Source organism: Salmo salar, chromosome 22 (assembly GCF_965601325.2).
Source record: "Salmo salar chromosome 22, fSalSal1, whole genome shotgun sequence".
NCBI classification, from domain to species: domain Eukaryota; kingdom Metazoa; phylum Chordata; class Actinopteri; order Salmoniformes; family Salmonidae; genus Salmo; species Salmo salar.
Genome location: NC_138312.1, coordinates 35,402,421 through 35,415,138, shown reverse-complemented (window position 1 = coordinate 35,415,138; position 12,718 = coordinate 35,402,421). Strand labels below are relative to the sequence as shown.

Below are 12,718 nucleotides of genomic sequence, written 5' to 3'. Positions count from 1 at the left end.
TAACTAAAACAGCCTTATAGATATTCAGTTATGATAGGCAGGGTCCAACTGATTTTGCATTGCTTTTCAATGGAATGGAATTGGAATTGACCTTGATAATAGTAATAGTAGTAGTAGTAGTAGTAGTTGTAGCAGTATACACTGAGTGTACAAAAAATTAGGAACACGTGCTCTTTCCATGATATAGACTGACCAGGTGAATCCAGGGGAATGCTATGATCCCTTATTGATGTCACTTGTTAATCCACTTCAATCAGTGTAGATGAAGGGGAGGAGACAGAGTAGTAGGTTCCAGGCGCACTGGTTTGAGTGTGTCAAGAACTGCAACGCTGTTGGGTTTTTCACACTCAACAGTTTCCCGTGTGTATCAAGAATGGTCCACGACCCAAAGGACATCCAGACAACTTGACACAACTGTGGGAAGCATTGGATCCAGACAACTTGACACAACTGTGGAATGCTGTTTACCTTGCTGATATACTGTGCGTTATTTAAGCAATAAGGGACGAGGGCGTGTGGTATATGGCCAATATTCCACGGCTAAGAGCTGTTCTTTTGCACAACGCAACACAGAGATGGATACAGCCCTTAGTTGTTGTATATTGGCCATATACAACAAACCCCGAGATGCCTTATTGCTATTATAAATTACGTTGGTAACCAGTTTATAATAGCAATAAGGCTCCTCAGGGGTTTGTGATATATGGCCAATATACCACGGCTAAAGGCTGTGTCCAGGCACTCCTCATTGCGTCGTGCATAAGAACAGCCCTTAGCCATGGTATATTGGCCATGTACCACACCTCCTCTGGCCTTATTGCTTTAATATAGCATAGTGGGATTCGTAAGCCACGCCCCAGTGGGCGGAACTATGTATGTTGCTAATGCACTGGGACACATTTTATTTTTTTATACAGAGATAGGCCTCTCATTTACAATGGGTCTGCGGTGGTTCTGTGTATTTATGGTAGTATTTGAGACAAGTGTAGGCTTTTGCAGTTACTTTTGTATTTGGCGTTGCGTCGTGCATAAGAACAGCTCTTAGCCCGTGGTATATTGACCATATACCACACCCCCTCGTGCCTTAATGCTTAAATAACGTACGGTATATCAGCAAGGTAGAATTCAATGGCTATAGTTGATTCTTACATGTGCTATTGAGATGCTTTTGAAAGCAAAAGTCGAATTGAAAACATTATTGGCATTATGAACATCGAATTCAACAATAGCAAGCTAGCTGATGGGTTGGGTTATCTAAACGAGTAAATCTGCAAATCTGTTTGTTTGGTTACCCGGGCAACTACTGTAGCTATCAAACTTGCTAGCTACTTCAGTAGCTGTTGAACACATTTCTAGCAGAAAATGTGTTAAATTATATCCATGGTATAAAAGGGATAATCAACTCGGGGCTCTATTCGTCCTCTTGAAAATAATGCAACTCCGTGGAAGGTCAGTTCCACTCTGCTAGCACATAGTGGAACACACCTTCCACGTCGTTCATTATTTTCCATAGAACGCATAACGTTATCCCATATTGATTAACCCTTCCATAAAGTCTTTATCCACGGTCGCAAGTAATATCACCACATCTGTATGTGCATCTCACGGGGCGGGACAAAATCTGTCCCCCAACTCAAGGGTTCTTTTTTATCTCCAAGTCTAGGTCCAAAAGGCTTCTTGATTAACAGCTTCTAACCCCAAGCCATAAGACTCCTGAACAGCTAATCAAATGGCTACCCAGACTATTTGCATTCCCCCCCTTTACGCTGCTGCTACTCTGTGTATTATCTCTGCATAGTCACTTTAACTCTTCCTACATGTACATATTACCTCAATTACCTCGTCTGTACCATGTGTCACAAATACGATTTGATTTACTATGTAAAAAGGAATCATGTCAAGGTTCTTACCACCACCTAGTGGCTTCATTAAACAGGCAGCAGATAAGGCGTGTGCCTGGCTACAGGTCGCTATAGTATGTTACTGTTTGCTATCAGCAACATGCAGCGTTGTAAAATATAGAGCGACATCTCTAGGCAATAATTAACATCTTTGGGACTAGGACCTAGGCATAAGGCTCACAATCACCTGATAACCTACTGCATGTGCACTATTAGCCTTATAGTATAAAGTTAAACTGGTAACACTAATCCAGCCTACTGTTCTAATCATTTATAGTTTATAGACCTTTAATTACATGGCTTTTGATTGGTAAATTAATTGAATGTAACAAAACATGGAATGAACAAATTGAATACTAATATTATTCAAATTCAATGAAAGATAGGGCTGGGGAAATGTAACCAAATTTAGTTTCATAGACAGAGCTATAGATTCAAGTATTGACATATTTCATAGCCTACATTGTTTACACACTCTTGTCAACAAAAACATAGAATTCAGCCCTAGATCTTGGGTTATGATAGGATAAGGCACTTGCATAAAGCTCATAAGGCAAAACATTTTTTTTTTCAAATCTATCTATGACCATTGACGAGCAGGACTGGCTTTATTTTGGTTTATTCTGTGCAGCAGAATGTAGACTATGGTTTATTCTGTGCAGCAGAATGTAGACTATGGTTTGTTCTGAGCAGCAGAATGTAGACTATGGTTTGTTCTGAGCAGCAGAATGTAGACTATGGTTTGTTCTGAGCAGCAGAATGTAGACTATGGTTTGTTCTGAGCAGCAGAATGTAGACTATGGTTTGTTCTGAGCAGCAGAATGTAGACTATGGTTTGTTCTGAGCAGCAGAATGTAGACTATGGTTTGTTCTGAGCAGCAGAATGTAGACTATGGTTTGTTCTGAGCAGCAGAATGTAGACGATAACACATTCGATTAAACAATTATGTGTATTTTGGTTGCACTTACATTTCTGAAGTTAGACATTATTTCGTTGTTATTAAAGGCGATCGGCACTATTTGCACCTAAGTGGTCGGGGTGCACTATTGCAGACAACCTGTAATGTCCAAATGCCTTTCTCTCTCTGTCTGTAGTCAAAGCGAAGAAGTCCGATATGCTCAGACTTGAGGCACATCAATTATATCAGAGTGCAGACTTGATATACAGTTGTGGCCAAAAGTTTTGAGAATGACACGAATATTAATTTTCACAAAGTCTGCTTCCTCAGTTTGTATGATAGCAATTTGCATATACTCCAGAGTGTTATGAAGAGTGCTCAGATGAATTGCAATTAATTGCAAAGTCCCTCTTTTCCATACAAATGAACTGAATCCCCAAAAAACATTTCCACTGCATTTCAGCCCTGCCACAAAATGACCAGCTGACATCATGTCAGTGATTCTCTCGTTAACACAGGTGTGAGTGTTGACGAGGACAAGGCTGGAGATCACTCTGTCATGCTGAATGAGTTTGAATAACAAACTGGAAGCTTCAAAAGGAGGGTGGTGCTTGGAATCATTGTTCTTCCTCTGTCAAACATGGTTACCTGCAAGGAAACATGTGCCGTCATCATTTGTGCTTTGCACAAAAAGGGCTTCACAGGCAAGGATATTGCTGCCAGTAAGATTGCACCTAAATCAACCATTTATCGGATCATCAAGAACTTCAAGGAGAGAGGTTTAATTGTTGTGAAGAAGGCTTCAGGGGGCCCAAGAAAGTCCACCATGTGCAAGGACCGTCTCCTAAAGTTGATTCAGCTGCGGGATCGGGGCACCACCAGTAGAGAGCTTGATCAGGAATGACAGCAGGCAGGTGTGAGTGCATCTGCACGCACAGTGAGGTGAAGACTTTTGGAAGATGGCCTGGTATCAAGAAGGGCAGCAAAGAAGCCACTTCTCTCCAGGAAAAACATCAGGGACAGACTGATATTCTGCAAAAGGTACAGGGATTGGACTGCTGAGGACTGGGGTAAATTCATTTTCTCTGATGAATCCCCTTTCCGATTGTTTGGGGCATCCGGAAAAAAGCTTGTCCGGAGAAGACAAGGTGAGCGCTACCATCAGTCCTGTGTCATGCCAACAGTAAAGCATCCTGGGACCATTCATGTGTGGGGTTGCTTCTCAGCCAAGGGAGTGGGCTCACTCATAATTTTTCCTAAGAACACAGCCATGAATAAAGAATGGTACCAACACATTCTCCGAGAGCAACTTCTCCCAACCATCCAGGAACAGTTTGGTGACGAACAATGCCTTTTCCAGCATGATGAAGCACCTTGCCATAAGGCAAAAGTGATAATTAAGTGGCTCGGGGAACAAAACATCGATAATGTGGGTCCATGGCCAGGAAACTCCCCAGACCTTAATCCCATTGAGAACTTGTGGTCAATCCTCAAGAGGCGGGTGGACAAACAAAACCCACAAATTCTGACGAACTCCAAGCATTGATTATGCAAGAATGGGGTGCCATCAGTCAGGATGTGGCCCAGAAGTTAATTGACAGCATGCCAGGGCAGATTGCAGAGGTCTTGAAAAAGAAGGGTCAACACTGCAAATATTGACTCTCTTCATGTAATTGTCAATAAAAGCCTTTGACACTTATGAAATGCTTGTAATTATACTTCAGTATTCCATAATAACATCTGACAAAAATATCTAAAGACACTGAAGCAGCAAACTTTGTGGAAATTAATATTTGTGTCATTGTCAAAACTTTTGGCCACGACTGTACTGTAGGTCTACCCAACCCCAGAGTTTTCCCTCAGAAGCCAACTTGAGGGAGAAAAAAATCGGAATGGTTTTGATCATGGACATGTGCATGTAATTATAATTGCGCCAGAGTAGGCTGGTGGGAGGAGCTACAGGCAGACAGGCTCATTGTAATGGCTGGAATGAAGTTAATAGAACGGAGTCAAACATGTTGTTTCCATGTGTTTTTTGTGTTTGGTACCATTCCATTGATTCCATTCTAGTCATTACAATGAGCCTGTCCTCCTATAGCTCCTCCCACCAGTCTCCTCTGCACTATGCTTATTTAAGCAATAAGGCACGAGGGGGTGTGGTATATGGCTAAGGGCTGTTCTTAGACACGACGCATCTCCATGGATACAGCCATTAGCCGTGGTTATATTGGCCATACACCACAAACCCTGAGGTGCCTTATTGCTATTATAAACTGGTTACCAAAGTAATTAGATCAATGTTTTGTCATACCCATGGTATACGGTCTTGTATACAACGGCTGTCAGCCAATCAGCATTCAGGGCTGGAACCACATAGTTTATAAATACCTTTTTTAATGGCATTTTGAAGAGGAGCGGAAGTGAACTCTGGAACCCCAAATAACTTCCGGTGAGTTTGTAAACAACAGCTAGCTAGCTAGTTTAGTCTAGTTGTATTCTAAATTACCATAGTATTCACGGGCGTGAGGTCCTTACGTCCGGGGACAAATCTATTTTTGAGAACTAAAGTTTATAGATTTCCCAAAGAATTTATCAAAAATACACACACATACACAGCATATTAAATAACACAATTTAGACAAACTAAGAAGAAAAAAACACGCTGCAGCCCAGGCGTCCACTCTGGTTGTGGGGAATTATTCTTAGCAACAGTGGCAATGTATTAGGCGAGATCAGTCATGGGACAAAAGTACAACACTCATCACCAATGATTGCACAAGTGTCCCCTTGACCTGCCAAAAGATCGTCAAGAGTCTCTCTGTTTTGCAGAGCCAATTTACACAATTCTTTTAGCATTGCCAATTTTCTCTAAGTCTCTAGAGATCTCCCAAATTTGGTCTATGGCACATGCATATTGACTTTCACAGGGAAGAGAGAGAACAGGTGTTATAACAGTTTCACACTAACCTTGATTGATAAGAATGAGATTGTGGCAAGGTTAGCCCAAGCTACAATCTAGTGGCTCTCCTCAAAATTTAGGGGCATAGCTCTGTCTCTAGAAGCCTCTCCTTCCCAAATCTTTTATTAGAACTATTGATGATAAATTATCCAACCCACATTTTTAATGACAGTCCTTAGTGCTTCATGTTGGTTCTATCACTTTAATTTAAAACCCTCAACTTAGCACACACCGATACTGGCAGAATGTACATTTACATTGACATACAGTATATTCTTCTGATATTTCTAGCATTAACTATTCTCATCACTTGTGGTAATGACAGACTGGTATCTCAATGCATTCTTAGTCTAAATTACTATAAATTTCACAGTGTGCAGACCTCCACAATCAAGCTGATACCTCAAATAAACAATTTTGGATAAGCCTAAATCAATTACGGCATGGTTAACTACCCCCTCCCTCATTACACCATGTGCATTTTCAACGATTCTCTTGTCGTTACTTGCTAAACACCATATGTATCTTGCTATACATATAAATAACACCCCATATTCAAAAACACCTCGTGTTATTTGTAGTGGCTGCTCGGTAATCTTTAGTTGTTCACGTCCACATCGCAGTGCAGCAGCCCGAGAGGTACACATATCATGTTCTCAAAGAAATCTCGGTAAACTTTAGTAGGTGACTGACACTAGAGAGTCAGGCAGACCATGGGTTGCAAACACCTGGCGCAGTTCCTTGATGGTTGTTGTCACTGTGCTCATGATCCAGGCTGCATCACATCCGGATGTGATTGGGAGTCCTATAGGGCGGTGCACAATTGGCCCAGCGTCGTCCATGTTTGGCTGGGGTAGGCCATCATTATAAATAAGAATTTGTTCTTAACTGACTTGCCTAGTTAAATGAAGGTAAAATAAATACAAATAATGTGAGCCTCCAGCCACTTGGAGTGCACGTCCACCATGACAAGGAACATGGGACCCATAAAAGGGTCAAGCCACTCCTACGGATGTAGTGGCGCGGGCAGAGCCATCTTCTGGTTGATTTGACATTCAGAACAGGTTTTTACTTTGTTTTCTAAGTCTTGATCCATGTTAGGCCACCAGATGTAAGATCTGGCTAACCTTTTCATCCGGGATGCACCCGGGTGAGCCTCATGAACCTCATCCATGACTTGTGAATGGCCAGGGGGCAGGACGACCACTCTGGATCCCCAGAGTATGCAGCCATCTTGCACACTCAGCTCAGTTTTGCGCTTTGCATACAGTCTCAGTCCATCATCCACTATGACAGGAGGCCAACCATGCATAAGGAATCTTTTTACTTGGGACAGTATTTAATCTGTTTGACATTGATAGGTGAGTTTGACAATCTCTCCATTAGGAAACTTGTCTCAGGAGGCACCACTGTTTTTTGTTGTTGTTATCATTCAGAAGTGTATGCCACAACTGGGTAGGTTCCTTTTATTGCATGGTCCCGTGTGGCTCAGTTGGTAGAGCATGGGTTGTGGGTTCGATTCCCACGGGGGACCAGTACGGGAAAAAATGTATGAAATGTATGCATTCACTACTGTAAGTCGCTCTGGATAAGAGCGTCTGCTAAATGACTAAAATGTAAATGTAAAATTGCAGTGTTACTGTAATAAAGAACGTTTAGAGATAGGCCTGTAAATCATGGTTTCAGGGCAGCAATGTACTGGAAATTCACTGCAAGTTGGGTATCAATTTGAAGTGGAAAAACATACAACAAAGAGTTATAGTATCTAGATATAACAGACTGTTTTCCTCTCAGGTCTCAAGTCAATGACAGTGGTGGTCCAATAGAGAGAAACACTGTAGCACCAGCATACAGTGTCAATCACAAGAAACGTTGATATCCCATATTCCTTATATTCCTGTACATCCCCAATAGTTGCTTAGAATCTCTGGCTTCTAAGTCGACTGTTCATCAGCATCCATGGGATGGCAGACACTCAATGAATCATTGCGGTGTAATCCTGAACTTCGAAAAAATGAAATCAATTCATCTGTGCAAGTATCAAAGCTCTTCAGCCACTATTCCTCTTTCTTTTTTTTCTTCTTAATTTAATCCGACTACATCCATATTTTTTCATATTTGATTGGATAGGATAGAGAGGTAGGAAAGTTAAAAGGAGAGTACTGATTACCTACATTGACGATTCTTTGCCACCAAATGATTACAATCCCAAAGAGAATGGAGATGAGACAAGGAGTGACAACTAGGAGCACAATGAGACTAAAAGAGGGAGAGAAAGAGAGAGACAGACAGACCCAATGTTAGTCCATATAGCATGGTGTAACATGTATCTTTCCCCCCAAAATCGGCCTAACAAGTGCCTGCCCTTCACTGATTAAATAAGAACATAATCCCTAGCTCTAAAATTATTAAACTCAAAACAGCTGAGACATACACAGAACTTTGCATTGTTGTTTGTTCAACTCAATAGTACATCATTAGTTCTCAAATGAACTGACATTTAATTGTTTTTCTACTGGAAGATGGGATGTATTTGGATGAATTGGGACTGAAAAACAACACCTCTCAAAGAAATATGTGAAAACATGACCTGCAATAGGCTACGCATAGGAACAGCTGTCAGGTATTTTAAGCAGATCTACTGGAGCAGTAGAGCATCAATCTTCCTCCTTGGCCAATCCTGCATCATACTGGGCAAGTCAGAGTGGGTGTGAAATGTACATTAAATATTGTGTGGAAGAAGGACGGGCTGAATAAAGAGAAAAAAATGCACAAAAAATCCATAAATGTATCATTCTTGTGCAATTTATATAGGCTACATTGAGGTTTTTCTTTCATTATTTTAGGCTATCTGACAGTAGTGTGTAAGCCTAAACTTTAGGGCCCAAATGTACAGCGGCAAATAGCCTACAGGCCACTCGCTAAATACGTTTGTTAACGGGCAGAAAAAGTCCACGGAGGCTAACAGGACAATGTCGGAGTTGAACGGCCAGTGTACCCTACTGGCTACACCGCGCGGTGAAACACCGAATCATGCAACAAAAAAAGAAGAATACGTTTTAGATGAATGTGTTAGTTAATGTAGAGACAAACGATTATGCATATTCTTTTGTCATACAGTTAATTTACGAAAATCGCTATTTAGGCAGCTAATTGACTACCTAGCATTAGCCAGCTAATTAGCTTTATGGGCGTTGAGTAAGTTCTGACATTGTAATTCGTGTTAGTTAATGGTTTAGGGACTCCTGAGAAAACCAGCAAACCAGGCTGTCGTCTTGTGAAACAGACTGTGGATGTAAAGAATCTAGCTGGCTAAAGCATTTACTGCCTTTCTGATATTTGCCATGCAATGCAGCTGAAGTAACATAGCTAGCGGTACCTAACTATTTTCTTGCTTATTGTGTAGTGGAGCATAAAAATCCCTGCATGCCCTATGGATATGTAGCTAGCCATGTAGCTGATCTAAAACGTTTGGTAAAAATATTAGTTCAGAACAGGGGTTTTAATTGCTTCCACCAGTTAATCATTCATCCCCAAGAAATTGCAGAAAATGACTGTTAAACATGACACATGTCAATATGCAAGTCGTATATACATGTAGTTATTACCAAGCATGAGTTCCCCACATTGTAGCCTATACATTTAATATGTTCACTTATCACGTATATACGGTTCAAGTATAAATGTCAGTCATATCCAATACCAAGAGTATCAAACTCCATTATTTGAATGATGCTGTGTCTACATGTATGTATTACAATTATACACTTCAACAGTGTTTACCAATCTTGCTCCTGGGACATCAATGGCTACACATTGTAATTATGCGATAGACTAGAACACATTATTTAACTAGTTAAAGGCTGATTTGTAATTCATATATACAGAAACAGAATTTTAAAAACAGTACATTGCACTCCCTATGCATCATGTAAATACTCTAAAACAGGTTAATCAGTATCTAATTTCCTTCATCTGCGCTGATCTGAGGACACAGGATAGGTGTAGTATTTCATCAAATGAGAGACTTAATTTCAACCAGTAGATAATGTGAACCAATTCCAGAAGAGAATGTGATACACTTTATTGAAATAAGTTAATTATCCAAGTGTTATGAATACAAAAAACATGCATTATAAATTTTATAATTGTATAATTATTTTTATTTATTTTTATTTCATCTTTATTTAACCAGGTAGGCCAGTTGAGAACAAGTTCTCATTTACAACTGTGACCTGGCCAAGATACAGCAAAGCAGTGTGACAAAAACAGCAACACAGAGTTACACATTAACAAACGGACAGCCAATAACACAATAGAAAAGAAAAATAGAAAAATCTATGTTCAGTATGTGCAAATCTAGAAGAGTAGGGAGGTAGGCAATAAACAAGCCATAGGGGCGAAATAATTACAATTTAGCATTAATACTGGAGTGATAGATGTACAGATGATGATGTGCAAGTAGAGATACTGGGGCGCAAGAGGGTAATAATATGGGGATGAGGTAGTTGGGTGTGCTATTTACAGATTGGCTGTGTACAGGTACAGTGATATGTAAGCTGCTCTGACAGTTGATGCTTAAAGTTAGAAAGGGAGATATAAGCCTCCAGCTTCAGTGATTTTTGCAATTCGTTCCAGTCATTGGCAGCAGAGAACTGGAAGGAAAAGCGGCCAAAGGAAGTGATGGCTTTGGGGATGACCAGGGCAATATACCTGCTGGAGCGCGTGCTACGGGTGTTGCTATGGTGACCAGTGAGCTGAGATAAGGCAGGGCTTTACCTAGCAAAGACTTATAGATGACCTGGAGCCAGTGTGTTTGGCGACGGATATGTAGCGAGGGCCAGCCAACAAGAGCATACAGGTCGCAGTGGTGGGTAGTATATGGGGCTTTGGTGACAAAATGTGATAGACGCATATTAATGCCAAAATAACATGCAAAACAGGCAAGCTCCCCCAAAAATCTATAATTGTTTTGCTAAAAATGTGGGGCTCATAACAGGTGGGGCTCTGCCCCATCTGCCCTGAATGATGGGTCGCCACTGGTGTGATGATTGTGAGGCACAATACAAATTCGACAGTCACAATATGGGGACTTCAAATAGGTCTATCTGATTTATTTATTTCAGCATCTTGAGAGAATGCGGAGTTAGATAGAACCACAACCACCAGTGAGCTGAGATAAGGTAGGGCTTTACCTAGACTTTTAAAAATATATATATTTTTTTACCTTTATTTAACTAGGCAAGTCACTGGAGTTGGGAGGAGTGTGGAAAGTTGAGCCAAAGGGGTAAATTGAGCCACCCTTGTTTATAGGAAACCATAGCCTACACAAAGGTATCATTTGAACAAATATTTAGGAAGAGGTAATAATTTCTTGGAGTCTGTGAAGGAAGAAACCACATTGAAAAAGTGGAAAGCAAGTTAGGTAAAAAACACTGGTAGGTAAATTGAGCCAATGGGAATAAGGTAAGAGTAAGTGAATTGTGTTTGGGAAATAAAGATAGACATGGTTTTAAAAAGGTGGTCATTTTTTATTACATTTTTTTTATTTCACCTTTATTTAACCAGGTAGGCTAGATGAGAACAAGTTCTCATTTACAACTGTGACCTGGCCAAGATAAAGGAAAGCAGTGCGACACAAACAACAACACAGAGTTACACATGGAATAGACAAACATACAGTCAATAATACAATAGAAAAAGTCTATATACAGCGTGTGCAAATGAAATATAATATTTCATTCATAACAGAAATTTGTAGGCGGCTTAATTTACCCTGTCCTGCGACTCAATTTAGCCCATAACCGGGGTAAATTGTGCCAAGAGACAAGTGTTTTTTGGACAAGCTGTTTTCAAAACTGTTATGTTTACATGAATTCTGATTATTTCTAGGGATACACAACATCCTGAAATATATATAGATGTCTTTGTTAGAAAGAATACTAGAGTACTATTCAGTGATGCTGAATGTAAAAAATGTATTTACCACACTCTCCCCTAGGCTATGCATTGGTCAAAGAAAATTGTAACATTCTAAAGCCAATGCTTTTGTCATCCTCTGTAGCTCAGTTGGTAGGTGATTTCAATGACAGGTAGTGTGTTTGATTCCCTGGACTACCCCTGTGTAAATGTATGCACACATGACTGTAGTCACTTTGGACAAAAGTGTCTACTAAAGGGAATATATTATTGTAGTTATCAGTTACAAAATTGGAAATTACATGCTTTGATTCACACATCCTATTGGAACTCCAATGTTTTAGCATAGCCTAAGCCTGATGATGTTTTTGGGAAGGGCAAAGGCTGAAAATCATGTTTTTGTGGAAGAAAATCAACGTGCATGAATCCAGGCAATGTTGAGGCAAAAATAATCCCGTTCTAAACTGAAATTATCTGTAGTTGAGGCAGCTAATTGATACCAACTAAAATGGAGTAACGTTTTCACATTCACCAACATGGCAGACGTGTATACCCATTTTCTCCAATCACATAGCAGGATTCTCCTCAGGGAGCACATCCGGTGGCGTTTCCTGTGTTTGTAAACTGAAAGAAATTGGAACTCGGGTGACGAGCCACGACAGACGAGGAAAATTAAAGGTAAATAACAAAAAATTACGTTTGAATATCACCAATGTTTTGTATGTTTAGTCGTGTATCAGACGATATTTGCCAAATTCGGCCTCCGCCTCTAAGCAAAAAAGAAGTGACACGACTTGTGTTAGCGTAGACAACAGGGGAGGGGGAGAACGGTAGCTAACTACAGTACGCATCGACCATTCCCTATTTATCGCGAAATCTTGCTGTAACTGCTCAGTCTTGTGCCTCGTTTGATTGCAATCCTCGAATTGTTATTTTATGTAACTAGCTGTATTTATCCGGATCTAATCACATCGAAATTGCCTAGCGATATCATATTTCGATTTGTAGATGGATGGCAACTCAAGTTTGTACGATTTGAT

At 40.3% G+C, this 12,718-nt stretch overlaps 1 protein-coding gene across 50 annotated transcripts in view; it reads left to right on the top strand.

Annotated features, from left to right (window-relative positions):
• The first annotated feature begins 12,236 nt into the window (after nucleotides 1-12,236).
• The window catches only part of LOC106583293 (uncharacterized), a 38,406-nt gene continuing 37,924 nt past the window's right edge, over nucleotides 12,237-12,718 (top strand). For 49 of the 50 annotated variants that reach the window (XM_082967560.1, XM_082967558.1, XM_082967557.1 and 46 more), the window contains exon 1: nucleotides 12,237-12,356. The gene's annotated coding sequence lies outside the window, so the exon portion shown is untranslated. The remainder of the gene's footprint in view (nucleotides 12,357-12,718) is intronic. The other variant, XM_082967523.1, reaches the window with a different exon arrangement.